Genomic DNA, 25,890 nt, shown 5'->3' with positions numbered 1-25,890 from the left:
GCTAGGACATTATGAATAATGAACACCACACTACCATAGAAAGCTCTTTGTGCGTAATCAGCCGAGTAAAATAGATAGAATTGAATAATAAATAAATAAATAAAGTGGTCATAACTTTTGGTCACTATTGACCAGGGCTTGATTGGAACTAATAGGTTAGCTGTGAAAGGATCTGAAGCTCATTGTTAGTCCCTGGAGCCATCCAATCTTCCTGCTGTCAGGATTTCACATAAGCAGCCCTTCCTTTCCCTCTCCCCACCCCCAACCAGCTGACAAGCTAATATAAATGGTATGAAACAGAAGGGTAATGCGGGGTGGAGAGACTGATTCAACGTAAACAAATTAGAGCTGTTGACAGTGTGGGTGATTTTGAGAAGTGCATTTCCATTAAATTCACAGATACAAATCCTGACAGATAACAAGCCACGGTAATTTATATAAACAAGGAAAGAGGATTAAAAATGAATGGATGTTAAAATCTGACAAGAATTGGGTTGTTAGTCCAGCACAAACCATTCTGGCTATATGGGTAGAGAACGTTAGAAAACACCTGCCATTATAAGGCCCTCTAAGATTCCCATATGAAAACATGTTCACAGCATGTCACCACTACCCAGTCCTAGAAATGTTTCCTTCTATTGAACATGTTAAATTGCTATGCACCCATACAATTATTCCCTATAATATCTGAAATACATAACAAAGACATTTGAGTCCCCATAGATTAGATTGTAAGGTCTTGAGGGAATTTGACAGCCTCTTGTTGCTGCTACAATAAAAATAATCTATAGTACAGTAGATATGTTCCACTGTTCCATTAATTCAGCAAGCAGAAATGGTGTAAAAAAACAAAAAATTAACCATCTTCTCTTGTCTCCCCTTCCCTGCAAAAAACAACAACATTCCTATATGACATTTCTTAGTCTTTCGGAGCACAGCCTGCAACTCTTACTTGTGTAAATATAGACTGCGGGATCAGTTCTTCAGGCCAAGATTTCCAGAAGTGACTAATGAATTTGGGGGTCTCAATTTCTGAGGATCTAACTGAAGTTGCCTTAAAAGGAACCTGATTTTTCAGCAAATGCTGAGCACCTCCCTTTGAAAATCAAACCCCTTTATGATGTCCCAGCTGGAACCGTAAAAATGGAGGCATCCAAAATACCTGGTCACTTTGGAAATCTTGACTTGTTTTTGATAATGCTGTGTAAGGGCGCAATCCTGTTCTGTGCTGGAGGCAAAGGGAGTTGTGGGTGCTTAGGACTGCATAGGCTTGAGCTAGTAGTGATTACGGGAAGTAGGCTGGTGCTTCATCACTTGGAAACTTTTTAATCATCCAGTGTTTCATACAACTCAAGTTGAATTTTAATGTTTGCATGCTGTAGGTTCAAAGGTGATCCACTGATAATAAATTCAAAATTACTCCCTGCCCCTGGGCATGTCACAAGGTGAATATCCATCTGTTTTATCAAAAATTCTAACTTTTCATTGAGACTGAAAGAAATGGACACATCTATTCAAAAATTCAAGTTCCTGTATTTCTTTTTAATGAATACTATTAATTATAAATTTCTAGCCATCTGGTGGTTGGGATGAGCAGTAGTGGGAACAAAAGGAAGACTTAAGAGGGATAACAAAGAATTCTTTGGGAAATAGTCTCTGGTACAGAAATTTTATTTGCCAAATGATTCATCTTGGTTTAACAATGGCACAGCAGTTTGTAGCCTGCAGTGGTTTTTATTAAAGAATGGATTCACTCTTCTTTCTGTATCCTATGCAATTGAAGAACATTTATTTAAAAAAAAAAAAGCCACAAGGAAAGCCAGATGGCTGAATATCAGCAACTGAAATGAAAACAAAATACTCAGCAATGCATGTGTTAAATACACTTTTTAACTGCAGCGTGTCCTAGCCAGACTGCTTTCTGTATTGCTTTGTAATTTGACTTTTTATACTTGTTTTGCATGTAGTGATCAATCTAAAACAGAAATATGGCTAAGTAAATATTTATGGGTATTTGCTTTCAGCCCTCAAATCACAGATATGGAATTCAGATTCTGGTGAGGAGTCATGTTCTAGGATAGTGGAGGTCTTTGCAGATAAGGGAAGAAACAGGTTTGTTTTGTTGTTCTTGCAATCGGAAATTATACTTTTAAAGCTTTGGAGCTGGTCAATGAGTTTACAGGTAACGTTTGACAGTGTTAAAACATATTCTAATGATGGTTTTACTATTATTTACGTCTTTCATCATTAGTACAGAAAGCCTTTCATCTTCAACTGTATCTATGGCATCCTCGTTATCTGGTGTCCTGTTTTGAAAGACAAAGAACAATTCTGGAAAACACATGTACAGATAAGTGTATGATGCCATCAGCTGAAAAGCATAGTGACTATATATAAAAGCATCAATGTGTTTCTATAGAAACCCAGCCAAATCCTTCAGCAACTTACAAAACACCCAGCAGGGATCCAACACGTCTTATCTGACATATCCTGTTCTGGAGACTCCAGTATAGCCTAACTTCCTCTTTGGTGGAATAGCTTTTTCCATTTCATTTTCCCTTTAATTTTAGACCTGAAGAGTTTTGGAGGGATATTCATAGGTGATGTTTAACGGGGCATAACATAGATTCGTATACTCTGTTATACCCTCCTCAGAATTCCTTCAACTCCCTTATATTCACAGACTGATGAGTGAGTATAAGGGAATCTAAGCTGGTGTCACCTGCAGGCCAAAGTGCTGAAAGAAAGCATAGTAAGATGTACATTACAATAGGGTGGGGACTATTACAATTTATGCCTTGTTACACATGCCTTTCTTTTGGCCCTGCAGTGCATACCCTTATGACAACTTTGATGTGCAAGATGGAGTGGTAAATTACACCCTTGTAAGTTGCTGTGTGTCTGTCTGATTCTCTAGTAGGATGCACCTTATCTGGTCAATTACCTATGCACATGCATCTGTGGATGTGAAGAATTTAGGACAGAAAGGTGTTAACCAGGACTCAGATCTTACCTGTGGTTAACTGGATGTGCTGTAGGTTCCACACCTCAGAGTCCCCACACAGCAGACTCGTTCCCCCAACCACATCTATCAATGGAGAGAAAATTAAGGGAAGGATTAACTATAAAGCAAACTGGTTTATTAAACAGTGACTCAAACAGGAAACAGTAACTTATTGGACCCCCAGCAAAACAATACACAAAGGGCATACAGGTACAGGTTGGCACAACAAACTGACATAAAGTCAAGGTCCCAAACCCATAAGGACAAAAGAGAATTTACTACAGCTAAGGTACAGAGGTACACAGTATACTACACCAGGTTCAGAGGAATGGACCAACGACAGAGGACATCACGGATGGAATACATCAGGACATCAAGGTGAGGACACAGGAGTTCAGGATACAGATAAGATAGAAATCAATCAGGAACTGATAGATGGAACTATGGAGTTTGGATCTTCTTCTTTGGTCTTCTGTAGATCCCTTGAAGTCTTGGCTAGGATATGTACTGCGCTGCCACCAGGAAGGACAGCCTCTCCTCTTGGGTGCAGCAGTCTTTTATGCTTTCCTATTACTAGGCAGATCACAGGCCATGTGATCCTTGCTCTTTCCTGCCTTAGAGAGAAAAAGGCACCAACTGTCTCAAGAAGAAGCTTACCAACATGGTGGACAAACAACAACTCCTTACAAACAAAATGGCGAAGTGCCTAAACAAAATGGAATTTGCAGTTTTTTCTCTACAAAGGGACCTCCCCAGTCATGGAGTCCAGTCCCCTTTCTCAGGCAGCATCATTAAATACCATTCATAAAATAATCAAACATTGGCTGCCCCAGGATCAGGAGAACAGAAAGATAGGTCAGAGTCCCCCTCCCCCATTCAGACATTCAGCCTACAGTCTCTAACTTGAGTCTAGAAAGAGATTAGGTAGGCATAATATATACACTGACGGAGCTAGAATGGTGTATTATACCTTGGAAAGGTCCTACAGAATTTCCCTGGAGTGAATCCTGATTTATACCGGTATGAGAGGAGGATCAGGCCCTTTGTGACTGTCTGAGGGACAGTGACTCCCAGAATACATGTAGAGTCCCAGTTCTGACAGGCCTGGTTAGTAACTCTCAGTGCTCTACAATTAAAACAGAATATATAATAAAGTCAGGGCTTAGTAGAAAAATAATATTGATGTTGATATTAATGTTAAAATGCATGGTTTGTTACAGATTTTTTTGTCAAACACAATATTTTATTAACTGAACTAAAACTGGGACTTTCAATCTTCTTTTGCAAAGTATTAGAATTTCACAAGAGGGTTAAAATTTTTACTTAAAACCCTTCCTGATCACTGCTTATTGGTAGTTTCAGATTGGTGTTATCAAACTAAGTTTTCATAATAGAGAAAATTATAGGCAGGCAGCAAATATGTAACAGCTGTTTCATGATATTTATAGACTTTACAGCATTGTCTAAAGTAATTTGTTCTAAATTTTCAGGTCAGCTACAGCTAGCTCCATCTAACTCATGCATGTGAACATATAGGGTACGATTCGCCCCTGGCCTCAGTAGAGTTAGTGCTGATTTATGTGCCTGATTCAAAGTCCTTATAAAGCAATGGAAAATCTCCTGCTCATTTCTGTGGGCTTTGGATCAGGCCCTCTAGGGGAGAGGATCTCCACTCCAGCTCCAACCCAAATGTCTACATTGCAATTGTATAGCACCACAGCCAGAGCCCCACAAGCCCGAGTCAGCTAATGCTGGCCAGGCACAGGTGTTTTATTGCAATGTAGGCATACCCTGAAAGTCCTTTCTACAGTGTAGGCACACCTTTAAAGTCCTTGATTGAAAGAAAGCGGGGGGGGGGGGGGGAGATTTTCACGGACCGCTTTTAAACCAACATGAATTTAAAGTTTGTATTTGTTCCCCAACACCTTAGATAAAGGTGACCAGAAACCTGGGGGAAGGCAAGAAGGAGCGCTCAGGGCACAGCCAGAGTTGACGGACCCTGATCCAGCTTGAGGGCCCCGAGCTGGAACCCAGTGGTGTGGACAAGGCTGGGTTCCCCTACCACCACCACCCTGGACAGCCATAAGAGCAGAGAGGGTTTTCAGACCCCTGGGCACCAATAGATTAATATCCCCGCCAGGCCGAGTGAGTTCAGGTGCACATCACGCCTGGCCAAGAGGGAGCACCATTGCACCGAAGCACCAATTTACACATACACTGAACTGGTCAGGCCAGCTGGCACTTACTGTCAGATATCAGTGAGCCCCTTGCATTGGGATGCTGGTAGGGTTCCCCTTACAAAACTGCAGGAGAGCTAGCCACTGGCTGACCCAGAGGCAGCAGGTCAGAGCCCTCTTTCCTGGACAGAGTGTCTGCCACCATATTTTCATTTTTAAAAGAATTTTGTTTCTATCCCTCAAGTATGTGGGGGAGAAAAGGTTTGAAAATGTGAACTGAGCATAAACCTCTCTGCTTAAGTCTTCAAACCACCTCCAGAAGCCATATAAAACCAAGGAGGAAATCACCTGGTTCCAAATCAAACTCCTGAGAACAGCAGATCCCTAGCCATGCTTCTGTCACTGCCAGGTGGGTGTAGGAGCCACCACCATCAATCTACCCTCTGATGTGGTTGTGGCTGTTGGGTGGCCCGCATGGCACTATCATAAATATAAAGGGAAGGGTAAACACCTTTAAAATCTCTCCTGGCCAGAGGAAAAACCCTTTCACCTGTAAAGGGTTAAGAAGTTAGGATAACCTCGCTAGCACCTGACCACAATGACCAATGGGGAGACAAGATACTTTCAAAGCTGGAGGGGGGAGAAACAAAGGGTCTGGGTCTGTCTGTGTGATGCTTTTGCCGGGGACAGAACAGGAATGGAGTCTTAAAATTTAGTAAGTAATCTAGCTAGATATGCGTTAGATTATGATTTCTTTAAATAGCTGAGAAAATAAGCTGTGCTGAATGGAATGGAATGGATATTCCTGTCTTTGTGTCTTTTTGTAACTTAAGGTTTTGCCTAGAGGGATTCTCTATGTTTTGAATCGAATTACCCTGTAAGGTATTTACCATCCTGATTTTACAGAGGTGATTCTTTTTACTTTTTCTTCTATTAAAATTCTTCTTGTAAGAAACTGAATGCTTTTTTCATTGTTCTTAAGATCCAAGGGTTTGGGTCTGTGGTCACCTAATTGGTGAGGATTTTTGTCATACCTTCCCCAGGAAGCGGGGGTGCAAGGTTTTGGTGAGGACTTTGGGGGGAAAGATGTTTCCAGATGACTCTTTCCCAATAATAAACCCAGTTAGACATTTGGTGGTGGCAGCGAAAAGTCCAAGGGCAAAAAGTAAAATAGTTTGTACCTTGGGGAAGTTTTAACTTAAGCTGGTAAAAGTAAGCTTAGAAGGTTTTCATGCAGGTCCCCACATATGTACCCTAGCATTCAGAGTGGGGAAGGAACCTTGACAGGCATTATGCCCATAGTCCCAGATTTCCTTAGAACCTGACCCAGACTATCAGGATGAAGTAAGACACTCATCCTTGATACTCAGTAATAGATACTCATCCTTGCTTGTCACTAGACAAAATGCCAGTGCTCAAAATGTGAGTTTGAGGAGGGAGAGATTGGCATGAAATGTTTGTCATGTTTTCTTGATTTGCATGAAGGAATATTATTAATGCAATACCTTTATTAACCATCCTTTCTCTAAAAGTTTTTTCTAACTCAGCTAGTTATATTTTTTCCCTGCATGTTTGACTGATTCCCTTCTTGTTTTTTTTATTTTTTCTTTTAGCCTATTGTTCTTGGGCTTCACCCAGTGGTTTACTTTTGTCATTTTATTAAGCACGTATTCAGTAGATTAACATCTTGACATACTTTCTAACCATCTACTATCAGAAGGTGATATTTAGTGCAACTGTCTGAGCTGAGACAAATTCAGAGTGGATGATTTCTGTAGCCATAGTATTAGCAGTGACCATGTTACTTCAGTAGTATAGTGAGATTGTGGGGCCATGATACTCACATCCCCTCCTTTGCTGGCTCTTTGGAGCAAGATCATCATGGAGAGACCCCTGGTAGAACAATTCCTCCAAGACAGTGTGTCCTGGAAAAAAAAATGGCCAAAGGTAGGAATCAGATGAAGAAACTCTCTTTTCCCAAATCACAGACCTCCTTTCCTCAGATCTGTTTCTCTTTACTCCTCCTTTGACAGTAGAGGCAAATTCATAGGAAATTGGAAGTAGCTAGCAGTGACCTTCTAGTTTCCCTCCAGTTTCTATCACTCAGGCCTGGTCTACATGGTGGGTCGGGGAGGTGGGATCGATCTAAGTTGCGCAACTTCAGCTACGTCAATAAGGTAGCTGAAGTCGACGTACTTAGATCTACTAACTGCTGTGTCTTCACTGCAGTAGGTTGACTGCTGATGATCCCCTATCGACTCTTCCTATGCTTCTCGCTCCGGTGGAGTACCGGAGTCGACGGGAGAACGCTCGGCTGTCGATTTATCACGTCTTCACTAGATGCGATAAATCACCCCCCTCTGGATTGATCGCTCCGGAGGTAAGTGTAGACATGGCCTGGGTGTCAGCTGGGGATCCAGGTAAAGGAAACTTGAAAGATATTCAGGAGGAGACCAGAGATGGATGATAGAGTGGAGTCAGCATCCCAAACTGACCACACCACTCCTAAAGTGTGTGTGTGTGTGGGGGGGCAGTGTAAGACATTGTCCAGGCTTGCCAGAGGAAGGCAGTTGTGCTTTATGGTGGGGGTGGGAGGCAGGAGACTAGGTCAGAAACTACCGCAAAAAGGTGGGTGGTGGTCAGCTTTGCAGCACTGACCCACCCCCTGGAAATGTAATGGGTGGAGGGCTTTAAAGGTGCAAGCCCTGGTCTTGGAAATCCCCTTCTTCTCACAGCAGGCAAGAAGGAAGCACCCAGCCCCCCTCCCCTTGAGGTGTGATTATCAGGTGGGGTTTGAACCTGCTGTGGGTTTGAAAGTGGTTTCTGTTATATAGAAGGTTTACAGTTTGGTTCAATGGCTCTCAGCACCCTCACTATATAAATTGTTCCAGCACCCCTGGCACTAGTTGCTCCTTTTTTAGTGGAGCTGGGAAGGAATTTTCCCCTCACTACCATATTGTCTTCGGTGGAGTGGGTTTTTTTTCTCCTTTCCCATGGTGGGTGTCAGGGAAGACTTTTTATGGTGAGCACAAAAGGTGGTAGGCTAGATGTTGCAACTTATTTTGTAAGCAGGGGGCTGGACATCCAGTGCAGGTACTGCATAAAATCAAAGACTATCAGGGTTGGAAGGGACCTCAGGAGGTCATCTAGTCCAACCCCCTGCTCAAAGCAGGGCCAATCCCCAATTTTTGCTCCAGATCCCTAAATGGCCCCCTCAAGGATGGAACTCACAACCCTGGGTTTAGCTGGCCAATGCTCAAACCACTGAGCTATCGCTCCCTCCTTGAGACCATTACTCCTTGTTCTGTCATCTGCTACCACTGAGAACAGTCTAGATCCATCCTCTTTGGAACCTCCTTTCAGGTAGTTGAAAGCAGCTATCAAATCCTCCCTCATTTTTGTCTTCCGCAGACTAGACAATCCCATTTCCCTCAGCCTCTCCTCATAAATCATGTGTTCCAATCCCCTAATCATTTTTGTTGCCCTCCGCTGGACGCTTTCCAATTTTTTCACATCCTTCTTGTAGTGTGGGGCCCAAATGGACACAATACTCCAGATGAGGCCTCATCAATGTCGAATAGAGGGGAATGATCACGTCCCTCGATCTGCTGGCAATGCCCCTACTTATACATCCCAAAATGCCATTGGCCTTCTTGGCACACTGTTGACTCCAGTGTCTCGTCCACTGTAACCCCTAGGTCCTTTTCTGCAGAACTGCTCCCTAGCTATTTGGTCCCTAGTCTGTAGCGGTGCATGGGATTCTTCCGTCCTAAGTGCAGGACTCTGCACTTGTCTCTGTTGAACCTTATCAGATTTCTTTTGGCCCAATCCTCCAATTTGTCTAGCTCCCTCTGTATCCTATCCCTACCCTCCAGAGTATCTACCTCTCCTCCCAGTTTAGTGTCCTCTGCAAACTTGCTGAGGGTGCAATCCACGCCATCCTCCAGATCATTAATGAAGATATTGAACAAAACCAGCCACAGGACCGACCCTTGGGGCACTGCCAACTAGATATGGAGCCATCGATCACTACCTGTTGAGCCCGATGATCTAGCCAGTTTTCTATTCACCTTACAGTCCATTCATCCAGCCCATACTTCTTTAAATAGCTGGCAAGAATACTGTGGGAGACCGTGTCAAAAGCTTTGCTAAAGTCAAGGAATAACACGTCCACTGCTTTCCCCTCACCCACAGAGCCAGTTATCTCGTCATAGAAGGCATAGGAAGGCATGACCAGATAAATGGCCTGGTAAAGGACTTAAAATGGGTGTGCTGGTTAAAGGAATGGAATAGTAGGGGGTTTGGGGATCCTATGATTGGAATGGAAAGGAGACAACCTCCCCCCCCTTTCTTGTAGCCCACCTTAACCCTCCTCTGAGGAGGGGTGGATAGTAAGGTCCTGGCAATGGATGTGCTGGAGGGACCTGGATGGAAAAAGAGGGGGAGCTGATGAAAGCCCCCCAGGTAGTTATGGAATAAATACTGTACACTTTTATCTGCGGGTAGTCCCAGACATCTAATAATAAAGTTGCAGCCTGATTAAATCCATATCAAGTGTCTCCTGTCCTTCGATATAGCTGGAAACACATAGTTAACTGATACGAGAAGGGAATGTAATTGATCAAGTATGTAGCGGGGTATTGCCCTGGCTGTATTGCCCCAAAATTATACTCAGAGGTGAGTTGGATGCTCATATGATGGAAGTATTTTCCCCAGTACTTCTGTTAGCTTTCATGCATAGGGTGCCTAGGGCCTCCTAAGGTGTTGCTTTAGTTTTTGAAGGAGTTTGCTGTGGCAGGAGGTTTGCTTCGATTGCTGTGTATGGAAATTCTTAGTTTCATGGCTCTCTGAAATTATCATAATTGGTGCCTACACTTTTCCTGCAGAGATCTCACTGCCATTTACAAAGGTGAGACGGCATCATTAGCCACAGGTTTTGATCATGTGATGTTAAGAGCAAGATATGGTGGCCAAGATTTTCAAACGGATGCACAAAATGAGGCTCCTAAATTCGTATTTGGGCAGCTACATTAGCAGCTCCCATTGAAGTCAACAGTATATTTGTGACTTGTACTGGTCATTCATAACTGGTCATTGTAACAAGTGTTAGAGGTACTTGTATGCAACTGATAGTTTTTGATATACATGATGTAACTATGGTATATAGTTAAGTCTTAGAAAATGTGCTCCCTCCTTGTAGACAGTGTGTACAGAAACATACATTTCTTTGAGTTCATGCAAGACAGTTGCTGACATGCTTGTGTTACTGGTGCAGCAAAGGGGTTAAAGAAGTCATAAAGGATGCTAACATCTTAGGTTAGTGCTCAGAGAAAGTTAGTGGAAAATCTATATCAGGGAAAGGATTCCTGTACTCTTCCAAGTGGGTCAATGCTGTCATGATTTATATACTTTGATTAGTGCCAATCATGTGAGATTGTCTCAAGAGTGCAATGAGTTCTGCACATCAAATGTGAGAAACGTGTTCATAGTCTTTTACTCACTTACAACCTTTTGCAAACAACTGGTAGCTGGTATTGTCATATATCAGCCAGGAGAAGAGGATGAAAGGTTCTTTCTAAGGCTGCTGTCAGTGTCGCTGCTTGAATTACCCATGGTTTCTGATAGGAAAAATGAATGTGTAAGAAATCTGTGACAATTATACAAGTGATATGTACGTGGGGAGCGGGGACAAGAATGCTGTTGCCAAAACTCTATCCCTTGAACTAAAGAAGAAGCTGGTGGTGTGGTGGCAGCAGAACCCTCATTCCCTGGGTGTACCAAACTCTAGAGGACAACATTGCTCTCTCATGTATACAGGGCCAGTGTATCTGGCAGAGTAGGGAGCGCTCAAAATATTTTTAAAATTGAGGCCATAGGTGCCAACTCTGTGGGTGCTCCGTGGCTCAAGCACCCATCAAAAAAAAAATTAGGGGCTGCTCAGCACTGCAGGTCCAGATTAGTCTTTTGTGGGCCCCGGCGTCCAAACTGTGGCCCCGCTCTGCCTTCTGCTCAGCCCAGAGGCCCTGCCCCTGCTCAGCCTCTTCCCACCAAGGCCCCACCCTCACTCGGCCTCTTCCCACCGAGGCCCCACTTGCACAGGGGGAGGGTGCAGAGAGGAGCACCCCCTGGCAAAAACAAAAGTCAGCCCCTGTGATTGGGGCTAAGTCCTAGCCCCCTTACTCCACTAAGATGACTCATGTGTAAACCTTTCAGCCAGTGCTCATTTTAATCTAGAATGGATGTGTGCTTTGAAATAAACTAATTTTCATAATTTGGGATTGTAGGGCTTGTAAGAGAAACCAAGCAGAGTCAGTGGACCTTTGGTATTGTGTGCCCGTTATGTTGCTCTTTGTAACCGTGACCTCGGTCAGGTGACGGGACCAAGAAATAAAGTTCCGTTTGTTCTCAGCACTCCTAAGTGTCACACCCTTATCAAGTACCCTTTGAGTTAAATCATTTAAAATTGTGTAGTAACAACATTTTGCTCTTTCGAAATTAAATACAAATCCCATAGTCTGTGTTTTGCATTATTGTCTCTTCTTTTATCCCTTGCAGATATTTATAATTAAACTAGTAAAATATCTGACATCAGGAATGTTAAACTATCTCAGCAATGAAGTGGAATGAAACAGATGAATAATGAGAAGCAACAGATAAGAAGTAATAATGCCCCTTTCATTCTGGAGTTGATGTATGCTCACAAAAAGTTCAAGTTGCCTTTACTATTTCATATCTTCTCTCTGAATCATTGCCATGATTAAAAAGAAAAGCCCCACAAAAAGAACATTGGTTCTTAGATTTCTGTTTAAATTAGGGAAAGTTTAAACTTCAAGGCCTGTTTTGCTGAAGATTAGGGAGTACTTGTGTGTGTTCTGTGGAATTAAATTTAGAAAAAAAAAGGGCATGGATAATAGACGAAAAAAAGAACTTTATGTATCTTTCTTGGAATTGTTCATTTTGAGGAGTGAATCTACGCAGCTGGAACAATATCAGAGACTGTTTCTTTTTTCATTTATTCAAGTGCTGGCATCAGATGCCATTTGGCTGATGGATAGGGGTTGGGGTGTGTGAGTATGTGTGTGTGGTAAATGTAGAAACTATGATTGTTGAACAAAGAACATCGAAGAGGAGATTTAGAGGGATTTCCAAGATAGTTTCCTTGGGCTGCATGCTTCTCTACATGAGAAACACTTGTTGGATCTATAAGTCTTTGTGAACCAGATTCCCCTCTCACACCAATTTTACAATATTAGTCCACTGACTTCAGTGAAGTTACTCTTAATTTATCCTAGTGTGAGACGTCACTCAAATGCTATATTATTTAGCATTGCTGGCCCCATAAGATCTCCCCAAATTCTGCCCCCCCTTTAGTGGGGCAAACATTACTGCCCTATGTCCAAGGCACTTGTCACTGTTGGGCATGTTGGGGAGGCTTCAGGATTTACCCCCTAGGTATATGAGAACTGACTTTGATATTAATATTGTAATATTTATTTAGCATTGTTCTTAATTAACTGGAAGCAGGGATAACCAGCCCATTATATAGCTTTGCACTGGATGCTAAAGTGGGAGGTTTTGCAAGCACCAGTGAGACACAGGATCAATGCAAATGGACCTTCAGGAAGAAATAAAAACACTGGGCTTCTCAACATCAGAAAGATGTCAACAAATCTTGGATTTCAGAAAAGTACAGCCTGAGTGTCTGCAGAGAAAGATCTAGAGGTAAGATTATAGAGACTAAAGGTGAGTAGCTTGGCTAGACAATAGCTGAGGTTGTGTGGAGGGGTGTATTTCAGTAAACTAAACTAAAAGTACTTCAGATATTTGATAGGCATAAACACCAAGGAAGTAAGAAATTATGTAGAGTGTTGCAGGGAGTTATAACCTGGAGTGATGGGATAAAACCAAGCTTAGGAAAATGTAGGTGTAACTGTTGTCTTTTCAATCCTCAGTGCAATGAAAGCAAAACCTTTTTGAACATTGTCACAAAATGGAATTGTCAAAACATCAATTTTTTAAATCAAAAAGTTCAGGTTTTCAATTTCTCTCTGCCTCTCTCTCTCTCATCACTTCTGACCAGAGAGCTCTGGGGGGAAAAATCCTCCCCAACTAAAAACTTCATCAAAAACTGATATGGCTCAGCAAAACGTTTTGGCTTTAGTGGAATTTCATTTCACTGAAAACATCCAGCTAACTCTAATTATACCCTTTCCCTTGCTTTGTCTACTTTGGTCTGCTTTGGTCTTTCAGATTGTATGCTCTTTCAGGAAGAGAACGTGTCTCCCTCTCAGCTAGCACATTTTGGAGATGACTGTAATCTAAATAATAAACAGGAATAAGCATAATTTTCTTTTCTAGGCCTGTGATACTCATTTTGGGTCTTCAGATTGATTAAATCTGTGAACAGTTTAGAATACTAAATTTAAGGTTGTTTGAAGATATGATTGTATCTGTGCTACTGTGTGACTTTTGCCAATTAATCCAGAGTCATTAGTATTATCTTGGATAAATAACTGAATGTCAATGGTTTATGAAGCAGCAGGTTAGAAACAGGATACTGCATTTACCATTGACGATCTGTGCACTGTGATAGCCAAAATACTCATTTCTTTTCTTCTTCTGTATCACCTGGTTTACATGTTGGAAATAATTATTAAAAGCAGAATCCTACAAACAAAACAAAAAGGTAACTGATGTTTGATATACAAACTCAAGGCAAGCAAGAAGCACATTATTATAGGCTGGTCTATTGCTCCTCTTTCCCCTACATCCTCTTAGAACAACAGAAGTCAACTGAATTATTATGTTTGTAAGCAGTTTAAATGCACAGTTATTGCAGCGGTGTATGCACACAGTCATCATGTGCACGCTTGCTAGTGGAGTTCAGTTGCTTAGACTCTTCTAGGCAGGGGTTTTGTCTTCATGTGTCTCTAAATGCCATTCACACCAGTGATGCTATATAATTTATAATGATAAATAATTATGGACAATTCTACTTGAGCAGCAAATACTGAACCTTGGCCTTGTGGACCTTAATCTGTTAAAGTTACTAAAGGGTGGACAACGACCACGGGTGCCATTGCTGGATCTTCTGTGCCCCACTAGTAGGTCATTTTATCCCCTGTGCTAGATGTTTGGCCATTCACCTGCTTGAATCAGCAATGGGTCCAGCAAGAGCTACATGGTTTTTTCACATTGTTGGTTCTATAGACAGGCATGGTTTGGAATTACATAAATGAAAGCAGTTGACATGTTGAGAATTTACTTTTTTTTTTTAAAAGAAAAGGTTACATGGATAGCAATACTAGTTGAATAATGTAGTTTCTTTCAGGCCTGGAATGGGGTATGTGAAATCCTTAACTGCTTCAGGTATATTCTATTGGTTAACTCTTTTTGACCTGAGTAGTTGGCCAAAATTCAGAGTCTTGCCGTTTTTCAGTTAGAAGGAGAAGTTGATGCTGGAACCAGATATTTCTCTGATGCAATCATGTTTATTTTCAAAAGCATGACAAAGTCCTATTTCTCTAAACACAGCAAGAATCAAACAGCAGGAGACCATTTCTTTGCTGACAGGTCCAAACCCCTTTCTAGCCAGCACTCAGTCCCAAAAGCTCTCTTAGCTTTTTCTCAGGACCATGTTCCCAGTGCTTTTTCTGGCTCTCTGGTGCTTCCTTATTGCCTTCTCTCTCTTTTTCTCTGATTTTCATTCCTCTATCTCAGTCACAAAAACCTTCATAAAATAATACCCTGAGAAATCCCTCTGCCTACATGTGCCTTGCATGTGCCTACGTTTTGGATGGCAGCTGCCTTTGCTTCAGCTATCTGATTCCATAAAGGAGCTTAACTGCTTCTTACGTTTATCCCAAATGAAGGGCAGCTGTTACACCCACTGGTTTCAACAAGGTTTAACCCACCTCATAACACCAGTTTACAGGATTCTGGACTGGAGTGCCTGTACTTTCACTCTGTCACCATTATACATTTCCTGTAAGAAGTTTTGGGGATTTTTTTGGTTTGTTTTTACTATGCATTCAGTTTTCCTATTTAAGGCATACACCTGCTTGTTATAGCTTCATGATAAAGAAAAGCTTGTCAGTGTTAGAAAGTAGGTACAACACAAATGGTAAACTAGAAAATTAGTTGGTGTCATGTAATCATACAAAGCCCCCAATCTTGCAAAACCCTGTGTATGTTCTGAACTTTATGAAAGGGAGTAGTCCTATTGAATTCAATGGAACTACTCCCAGGGTTCAAAGTTAAGCACATCTATGCAGGATCAGAACCTCTGTTTTCTGCTTCTAAAGTTTGTGGATTCTGTGCACAAAAACTGGGCATCAAACTACAACTTAGTTCTTTTAATTGATAATTCAATATGCATAATGTACATAAAATGTGTTGGGATTTTCAGTTTATCCAAATACATCTGGTAAAAAACTCTAGCCTCCCCAAAAGTCAGTCATTCTTTATTCAACACATTACAACTCTTTTAAACCAGTGAGCATCTTACAGCTTTTTGTTGCTGAGTGGTAGTCCATTTACATGGCCCAGATTTAATTAGTTCACATCAAAGCTACATAGCCTCCGAGTGAGAATAAAGTTGACAGACGAATAAGTTCAACAATTAGGTGGAAGTTAAATACTCAGAATGTTGCCAGTGCATTTTTACAAGCACTAGTCAATACCATTGTGAACATATTGAGAAATATAATGGTGAAACCAAGAGTTAAATTGTAGATTAGGCTTTAGCTCATATGGCTTTTTTCCTGTCTGTATAACCAGTGCTTTTTGTTTTTCTTTTCCCTAGTTCTCCATAAAATGTTTAAATATGTCTTTAATGTTTCAAGGACTGACAAATGCAATATACATGAACATGTTAAATTTGTAATGAATTTGACATGCAAAAGTCTGCATTACAATAATGAGGAGAGTGTGGCTTAACCATAAAGATGTCAGGGGATTCTGAGCTATTAAGGCTGAACCCTTGTCCTTAATTGACCCTGCAGTGTCTAGGAATTATAGCACATAGCACAAAACATAACCCACTGTCCCAAATCTCCTGAAAAGACAATCCTATCATGTAAAACATGTTGGTTGAAAGGAGTCAGTTATGGACAAAGCTTCAAACTGCAACTTTCACCATATTAGTTTGAGACAGACCTCCACAATTATTTAGGGATTTTGTTTTGTTTTTTTGTAGATGAAATAACTGTATTAATGTTGAGAGAGAAAAACATCTTGCAAAATCACTCAGTATATTTTAATGTACATTAGCAGATGTGTACGTACTTAGAATGTAATGGCTCAAAGTAATGTGTATCCATATTTTACCTCATTTGAACCATGTATGTGGTGCCATGTAAATCCACGGATAAGTTTTCAAGGTGATTAGCCAGGATTTAGCTCTGTGTGGGTGCAGGGGGAAAAGGTCTAATGGAAATGTTAACAGACCATTAACTAGAGTATCGCTAATGGGTGGTATAATAGATAGGGACATTTTTAATTGTAAAGAGGTTAATTGGTATTCCACATTTGCATTCTTTAATTCCTTCATGGGGGCATTTTCAGCACATCCATTGATAGGAGTAGCTATTATACCAAGACAGTACAAAGGATCACAATATTTTAATGAAATGGGGGGGAGGGGGCTGCAGGAATATGTTAAACTGTCATTATCCAATTATTGACAGGTTTCAGAGGAACAGCCGTGTTAGTCTGTATTCGCAAAAAGAAAAGGAGTACTTGTGGCACCTTAGAGACTAACCAATTTATTTGAGCATGAGCTTTCGTGAGCTACAGCTCACTTCATCAGATGTTTACCGTGGAAACTGCAGCAGACTTTATATACACACAGAAATCATGAAACAATACCTCCTCCCACCCCACTGTCCTGCTGGTAATAGCTTATCTAAAGTGATCAACAGGTGGGCCATTTCCAGCACAAATCCAGGTTTTCTCACCCTCCACCCCCCCACACAAATTCACTCTCCTGCTGAATCAATGAACCTTCCTTTGCCATGTTAACCACTGTTTCGCGAAGTGTAGCATTTCCCTCTGGCAGGGAGAGCATAAAGGACTAGCTGGTGCGTGAGGGGTGTGTGGACCATCTTCTAAATTGTTCTCTAGTTTTTCAGCTTTCATTTTTAAATGAAAGCAAGTCTTTCACTGTTATGGTTGTGAAGAAAGCCCTGAAAATGTGAAGTGAGGTTAACTGATTCTGAGCTGTCTGCCTGAGTTTGCAGAAAGCCTGAAACAATAGCTCCAAGATTTGAACTTTTCTATTCATTTCAATGGAGTCTAACTTCCAATTATGATTATTTAATTGTCAGCATGGTTAACTATGCCATTTCTCATCAGTCTGGAAGAGAGGAGAGGCCATACCTGAGAGGCAAGGACATATATTATGAAGATTTACACAAGCACATAACTAAGATGGGTAGTCCTTTAACAACACATGGCGAGGTTGCAGCTGAGATTCAATTAGTTTAATTTTCCAGGAGTGGGGTTCAGCTTTCAAGAGCTTGGATAGCACCAACATTAACAGGTTTGTAGCAACAAATATTTTATACTAATTTTATTGTATACTTCTGAAAACCAATATTATGCTCTAGCTTTTTTAAAAGGTAAGGTAAATTAGATTGAACAAAGTCTAATAAATAGCCTCTGTTTTAATTTCATTATAAAGCTAAATACCTATTAAAAATAAATGAAAAGTGGAGTTTAGCCAGAAGCAACAATTTCCTTTTAAATATCTTTAAAATGTAGCAAAATTGATCAATTATTTACTTAGTCAATGCATCTCTTATTTTTGTCTGTGTCTAGAGAACATTAGTACAAGATGCTGTCTCTTCCTTGAGCTCTTTCATTCCTTTATAATCCTACCATGTTTGTGTTTATCTAGCAGCCTGATACTTTGAGGTATTGAGCAACCACAAATCCCATTGAAGTCGCAATGGATGCTGGATACTGTACAAAAACTCTAGCTAGACAGGACTTAGTTTTCTACAGAGCTGCACAAAATATTTGTAGATTGTATTAAGATCATAAGATTTCAAGTTTGAATACTTTTTTTATGAAGGCATATTCAGGGGTCAAACGGGAAAAAAGAAAGTGGTATTCTTCTAAACTCCAGCCACAAATCCATCTCCACCAATGTGAGACAGCAAAATGGGATTTCATTCACAGTAGACAATGCAGGTGTTCAAAATATGATTGTGTGATCTGTTGGGTTTCTCAGATTTGCTTTTCCCTCTGGGGTTCAGAATATGGCTATTTCTCCCTGGGGCTTGGGTGCCTCTGAGCACTCTGGATGATTGGCTCTCCTTTGAGACTCTGGCTATGCGTACACTCTGGAGCCTGTGTTGGTATAGCATGCTGGTACAGCCCCCTAGAGTAGAAGCCACTAACACAGACAAGAAGTTTTTCTGCCACCTCTCCCAATGACATTAGCTATACTGACAGAAACACTGTTCTGATGGCATAGCTGCATCTACACTAGGGTTTTTGTCAGAATAACTATGTAAGCCAGGGATGTATGTTTTGTTTTGTCCTGTCCTCCCCCGCCCCCCACTCCTAGCTATGCTAGAGTAAGTTTTAAGTGTAGCGAAAGTCTCAGTTGTTCACCTTGGCTCCCCTCCTTCTCTGTGGTTCAGTAGCGGCATGTTACAGACTGAGGAAAATAGACAAGGTTGTCCTCTCATGAGCACCAATGAATCTGTGGTGCCGAAAGAGATTGTGCAGATTTTCATAATATGATCACACACCTCTCCTTCCTTACATGCTTTGGTCATCAGGGAAATGGTTAACAGTGTTGACAATTAAATTACCATCTTTTATCCACATTAATAACTAACAGAGAGGAATGTGGTAGATCATACTTCTCAGAGCTATTGTTCCGGGCTCTCTGAAAACTCAGGCAGGCTTGACATTTTCAAGGCTTTATTTGCAACCATAAGCGCTGGCGGCTTAGTCTGATCATGCAATGACTTAAGCATACAAGTAATTTGGTCAAGAATATTACACATACACATAAAGTTAAGCATGAGTGAAAGTGTCTGTAGGATTAGGACTTTACACTTCTTTAAAACAAAAACTGAGATTCTGGAGAACTGTTGTGGTGAGCTGGCCTAATTGAAATCCTGTGTTAAAATTTACTTTTTTGATACATATTTCAGGATCCTATATAGAAATGTGTCTTTTCCAGCTTTAATAGATTTTTGGCAGGAGCTCATGGGGTCTGTAAGTGCTACTTAAAGCATTGAACATACACTGTCCAATAATTAAAGGGTTTGGATAGCAACCTTGAATTGAATCTAGTTTAAGAAAGAAATCCATTGTCACTGAAATCCATTAGAAGAAATTAAAATGGTCAAAACAATTAAATATTTTACAGCACAGTTCAGTTTACAAACAGCCCCACTGCCCCAGATGTCATGTAGAATAAATTGTCTTAATCAGGACACGATCTTTGTGGTGTATGCAAATACATGTAGGGCCTTGTTCTTCACTCCTTAATCAGGCAAAGCTCCCCATCGATTTTAATGGAAGGTTTGCCTAAACAATAAATCCAAGATCAGAACAACATGGAAAACTTGATCACTGAGGGACAATGGGACAGATTTTGAAAGGCACAAATGGCAGTTACGTTCCTAACTCTCCTTGACTTCCTAGGTGAATTAGGTGCCTAACTGCTATTTGTGTCTTTGAAAACTACTCCCAGTGCACTGAATAGTGTCTTGCTGGGATGTGATAACAGTGTGATATCTTGCACACCCTAAACTCCTATTGACTCATTGGATGTTGAGGGACATTGGATGTCCCTCTTGCAGGGACAGGCCTGACATGTAGCCAAGGCTAGTTTAATTTTCCAAATATCAGAAAGACGGAAGAGATGCAGTTCTGCTCCCATGCAATGCAAAGTTTGCCATTGCCTTCAATTGGAGCAACACAGGGCCCAAGTAAGATGAGCTTATTCACATTTACTGCAGGTTTTCTCATTGAAAGGTAGAAAGAAACTGTTTTTTAATTTGTACTTGTACATGAGCCTGCAAGCTCTTACAAGAGTAGTTCCAACTGACTTCATATGGCCTACTGCTATAGGCAATGACTATTCAAGTGAATTAAGCTTTATAGAAAGAAAAGGAGTATTTGTGGCACCTTAGAGACTAACCAATTTATTTGAGCATAAGCTTCCGTGAGCTACAGCTCACTTCATCGGATCGCATCCGATGAAGTGAGCTGTAGCTCTCGGATGCATCGCATCCGATGAAGCTCACGAAAGCTTATGCTCAGATAAATTGGTTAGTCTCTAAGGTGCCACTAGTCCTCCTTTTCTTTTTGCGAATACAGACTAACACGGCTGCTACTCTGAAACCAAGCTTTATAGAATTGGATCCTCTACCTCCAGAAAAGCTTCTCTTCCATTCTAATTGTATTTAATAAAATGCAAGTAGAAGCATATAATAAATATACTCTTCGTGTCTGTCTGTCTGTCTGTCTGTACAGCAATAAAGTCTGAACATTGCATCGGATAATTCCATAATTCCTAGTGTTGCAGGCAGAGGAATTTCTCTGGCGCCCCCTGCTGCTGCGTACACATCACAGGCAGCAGTTTCACATGCTGCTTTCTCTGAGTGTACAGCTCAGCATACAGAAGCAACACTGTGGGACCCTCTAGTAATATAGTTTGAAAGTCAATATCTCAGTTAGTGAGCTTTTATATCATCTCATCAGAGCAAAGAGGAGGGTAGGAATGGATATTCTGGGACTACTTTGACACTAAAATATTTAATATCTATATCCTGTAGTACGTAGCATTTACAAATGATAATATTTTCCTTCGATCGTACGTCACAGTGTAAGCATGATTACAGTGTTGATGTCAAGTTTCCTCTTACCTTTTTGGTACATTGTGTAGTAAAATTCAGTGCAGAATGGAGTTATTAGGTTTTCACTGAACTATATCATTTGCTTAGCATGGTCAGAGACTGGTAGCAACTGCCCAATACAAAATCAAAACTCAGCATAATTTGCATTCAGACAGCTAGCACTGACTTTTGTGCCTGTATGTTCATAAAAGGTTGTTGCAGGTTTTTAAAATGTGATTATGCAAATTAAGATTTAGAAATGCCTGACAATCAGTAATTATATTTCTCTTTTCACTGAGTAAAGTCCCTTTCGGGATTCTGTCTTCTTCCTCAACCCTGCCGCTTAGCTGCATTTGCCCACCTAAAAACCTCAGACAGCCTTGCTGTGATTAACTAAAGAAAGGTGATGTAACAGAACGGAATGGTCCATAATATAGACTGAAGCTTTCATTTGTTTCCTATGCTTTCCCCTCTAATTAGCCTACTGGTGTTCTTAAATACTTATTAACTCAGTTTGAGCTTAAATAAACTATAATAGCCTTCTTCAGTAGAAACAATATGCAGCTTTCTGCATCCCAGGGGCTGTGTGGAGATGCAAATCTTTATCCTACATCTGAAGATGACATTTGCTGACAGCAAAGGAATGGTGATACATGATTATTATTATTTATAGTGTTGTAGCTGGTAGGAGCCCCAGGCATGGACCAGGCCCCATTGTGCTAGGTGTTGTACTTACACAGAACCAAAAGACAGTTCTTGCCCCAAACAGCTTACAATCGAAGCATAAGACAAAACATGAATACAGACAAGGGGGAGTACAAGGAAACAGACATTATTGATCAGCATGATAAGCTTTGGCCTCGACACACAGCAGTCTAACCATTGTCATGTTTTTTTTTTTAATAAGTATTATGGCATAAGAGAGTTGGAAGGATTTGAAGGAGGATGAGATAGTTTTATTGATTAGATGGTGCCAATATTATGCAAATTCATTTTTGTAGAACATTTTTCACATTGCAATTGCCCTTGTATTATACGTTTTGTTTGAGAAAGGGTTGGGAATTATACATTGAATTCTATTTTCACACTAACAATGACCCTGACATACGTTTTTGGTATGATTGTTAATTCAATACATTGTTCTGATAAGTTCATTGTGAAAAAAATATGTTATGGATGGTTTCTAAGTTGCAAGATGGTGTTGTTGGCCACAGAGAAAGTAGGTGGTGGGAGGGTTTGGAGGGGAAGATTAAGAGCTGGCTTAGCTATGCTGACTTTGAGCTGATGCTGAGATGTCAGAGAGAGAGGCTGAGATTTTAGTTTGAACAGAAGAAGATAGGTCTGGAGTAGGGAGAGATCTGTGAATTGTCCACCCAGAGAAGGTAGTTGAATTGGTGTTTGCAGATGAGATTGCTGGCAGCAAAGGAAAGGGGAGACTTAGGAATCTTGGGTTCCATTCCAGTCTCTGGAGGGGCGTGTGTCCTAGTGAACACAGACTCTTCTGCCCATTCCCCTCAAACCTGACCCCATCTGCTCCATCCTCTCCAACCTGTCTCTTCCCTGCCTCTGTCTCCTTGTCAAAGTTCCATTCTCCTTGACTACCCAGTCTCCAGGCTTTTCACACCCCAGTCCCAGTCTCCTGGCCCAACCAGTTCCAGTTTTCATTCTCCTGGTGCCTCAGCTGATCTGTCTCTTCCCCCTCCCCACAACTGACTTCCAGTCCTCATGCACCTCCCTGGACTAAACAAGCACTTCAGTCCCCCTTCTCCAATCCCTTCCTGGCTCCTTGCCCTAGTCTCTCTCCTTCCAGGCTGCTTGCCACAGTCTCTTTGCCCAGCCAGTCCCATTTCTGCCTCTGCACTCCAGCTCCTTGTTGTTCCTGTCTTCCCTCCCTGCCCTCTCCACTGGTTCTAGTCCCAGTCTCCTTGTCTCACCAGTCCCAGATTCCTTGTCCCTCCAGCTCCTTGTCCGACCTCAGTGGTTTCCCACTTCTCACCCCCATTTCCCTCACTGGCTCCTGGTCCCAATCTCCTTGCCCAGTGTGTTCCAGAGTTTCTCACTCCCTCTCCAGTCCCAGTTTAAAAGTCTTTCTCCAATCTACTCCTTTCCCTCCCTGCTGGTCTGGTTTTTGACCTCTCAGCATTAGACTTAGTTGCTTTTCTCCTCCATGATGCCTAGGCCTGGGTGTGTGTGGGGGGGTCACTGAGAGCACATTAGAGACAGGCTCATTGCTCTTATTTCCAGTGCCTGGTCCCAAGTAGCTGGGAGCAGCCATTACGGGTGAAGTCTAGCTTTGCTTCTGTTTCCCTGGGCTAGAGCATGCTTGGTCACTGTGTAGGGATGGCATGTTTGGCATGGTCTCTCTCAGCTAGCAGCTGTGAGGGGATGAAGCATGCTTAGTTGCTCTGTAGGGGTGCACATGTGCAGCCTGGTCAGCACTAGGAGCTGAGAGAGGCTTGAGTATGCTCATTGAGGATGGGTTTCAGAGGAACAGCCGTGTTAGTCTGTATTCGCAAAAAGAAAAGGAGTACTTGTGGCACCTTAGAGACTAACCAATTTATTTGAGCATGAGCTTTCGTGAGCTACAGCTCACTTCATCAGATGTTTACCGTGGAAACTGCAGCAGACTTTATATACACACAGAAATCATGAAACAATACCTCCTCCCACCCCACTGTCCTGCTGGTAATAGCTTATCTAAAGTGATCAACAGGTGGGCCATTTCCAGCACAAATCCAGGTTTTCTCACCCTCCACCCCCCCCCACAAATTTACTCTCCTGTTGGTGCTAGCCCATCCAAAGTGACAACTCTTTACATAATCAAGTCGGGCTATTTCCTGCATAGATCAAGGTTTTCTCACATCCCCCCCACCCCCATCACCCACCTGTGATGGTGTCCCCTGAATAGATATCTATTCTATTCCCACATATCTATTCAGGGGACACCATCACAGGGCCTAATAACATCAGCCACACTATCAGAGGCTCGTTCACCTGCACATCCACCAATGTGATCTATGCCATCATGTGCCAGCAATGCCCCTCTGCCATGTACATTGGTCAAACTGGACAGTCTCTACGTAAAAGAATAAATGGACACAAATCAGATGTCAAGAATTATAACATTCATAAACCAGTCGGAGAACACTTCAATCTCTCTGGTCACGCAATCACAGACATGAAGGTCGCTATCTTAAAACAAAAAAACTTCAAATCCAGACTCCAGCGAGAAACTGCTGAATTGGAATTCATTTGCAAATTGGATACTATTAATTTAGGCTTAAATAGAGACTGGGAGTGGCTAAGTCATTATGCAAGGTAGCCTGTTTCCTCTTGTTTTTTCCTACCCCCCCCCCAGATGTTCTGGTTTAACTTGGATTTAAACCTGGAGAATGGTCAGTTTAGATGAGCTATTACCAGCAGGAGAGTGAGTTTGTGTGTGTATGGGGGTGGGGGGGATGTGAGAAAACCTTGATCTATGCAGGAAATAGCCCGACTTGATTATGTAAAGAGTTGTCACTTTGGATGGGCTAGCACCAACAGGAGAGTAAATTTGTGGGGGGGGGGTGGAGGGTGAGAAAACCTGGATTTGTGCTGGAAATGGCCCACCTGTTGATCACTTTAGATAAGCTATTACCAGCAGGACAGTGGGGTGGGAGGAGGTATTGTTTCATGATTTCTGTGTGTATATAAAGTCTGCTGCAGTTTCCACGGTAAACATCTGATGAAGTGAGCTGTAGCTCACGAAAGCTCATGCTCAAATAAATTGGTTAGTCTCTAAGGTGCCACAAGTACTCCTTTTCTTTTTTCATTGAGGATGGAATCTTCTGAGTAGTTTTGCTGCTAAAACCTTAGAAGTTTTTACTGAGCATGTGCAGATGGCAGTTTTTCAAATATGTCTCGCTTGGCCAAGTTTGGAGAGTGAGTCAGAACCACAAAAACCTGTAAGCAGTTTGTCCTTAGCTTTCCCCTTATGTCAGGGAGAGCTGGACAGTCTGCCCCACTCTGAGTGGTCAAATAGCCTGTAAAATGAGCCTTCCCTTCCCCAGAGAAGCCCTTTGCTTGATCTGCTGGCTGCAGACTTCGGGCTTCTCTTGGAGTCTGGAAGGAAGGTCAGCCCTTTGGCAGAGCAGCCCGCTGCTGAGGCCAGTCCTGTTCCCTTTATACTCTGAGACCTTCCTTACTCACGGCAGCTCTTCCTCTGGGCTTGCAGTTTCTGGCAGGTATTGCAAAGGGGAGCTGATCTCAGTCCCCATTTCCATGGCAGATTATTAACCCCTTCGTGCCCTGGCCTACTGTGGGGTTTTCACACCCGGTGGCATGTCCTTAGTCTAACACAGAGTATGCTCAGAATGCTGTATAGTGGAGACTGGGCTTTTGGTAGGTGGAAGCTCAGTGCATATAGATCAAATTAATTTTAAAGTGTGAGATTCAGGCAAGATGCTGTACAATAAGTGACCACCAGAAATGTGGCACACAGCAACATCATGAGGGGAGTATTACACTTCAGAACTGACTGATGTGATGCCCATATGCATACCGTTTTCCACAGGAGATCTGGCCATTGAAATGTTGAGCAAATATGGTTTTGTGTATGCTCCAGTCTTGACCATAGTCCCTGTCATCACTAAGGAGTGGCAGCTAACTACTGCATGATCCAGGTTGCAGTTCAGTTTCTTTTTAAAGCTGATTATTTATCTCCCTGTGAGAGAAACACACAAAAGAAGTCAGATGGGCCTGAAATTTTTTAGGTGTGCAGGTGTGCAGCCAGGGTAGAATTTGGAAGGGGGGTGGGGTGGATATGAAGTCATTTGAACTAGGGATTCTTGAGCTGTTAATATTTCAG

At 41.8% G+C, this 25,890-nt stretch overlaps 1 long non-coding RNA gene across 2 annotated transcripts in view; it reads right to left on the bottom strand.

Moving 5' to 3' along the window:
- Nucleotides 1-25,890, bottom strand: part of LOC140916892 (uncharacterized) — a 34,208-nt gene that overhangs the window by 5,774 nt on the left and 2,544 nt on the right. Inside the window, exons 2-5 of one of the 2 annotated variants that reach the window (XR_012160685.1) lie at nt 7,026-7,106; nt 3,975-4,130; nt 3,014-3,618; nt 1,778-2,306 (exon numbers count right to left, since the gene is read on the bottom strand). This is a non-coding gene — a long non-coding RNA (uncharacterized lncRNA). Of the gene's footprint in view, nt 1-1,777; nt 2,307-3,013; nt 3,619-3,974; nt 4,131-7,025; nt 7,107-25,890 lie in introns of those variants that run through there. The other variant, XR_012160684.1, reaches the window with a different exon arrangement.

Source organism: Lepidochelys kempii, chromosome 9 (assembly GCF_965140265.1).
Source record: "Lepidochelys kempii isolate rLepKem1 chromosome 9, rLepKem1.hap2, whole genome shotgun sequence".
Classification (NCBI taxonomy): Eukaryota; Metazoa; Chordata; order Testudines; family Cheloniidae; genus Lepidochelys; species Lepidochelys kempii.
The sequence above is the reverse complement of the archived record's forward strand: the minus strand, read 5'-3'. Positions and strand labels throughout refer to the sequence as shown.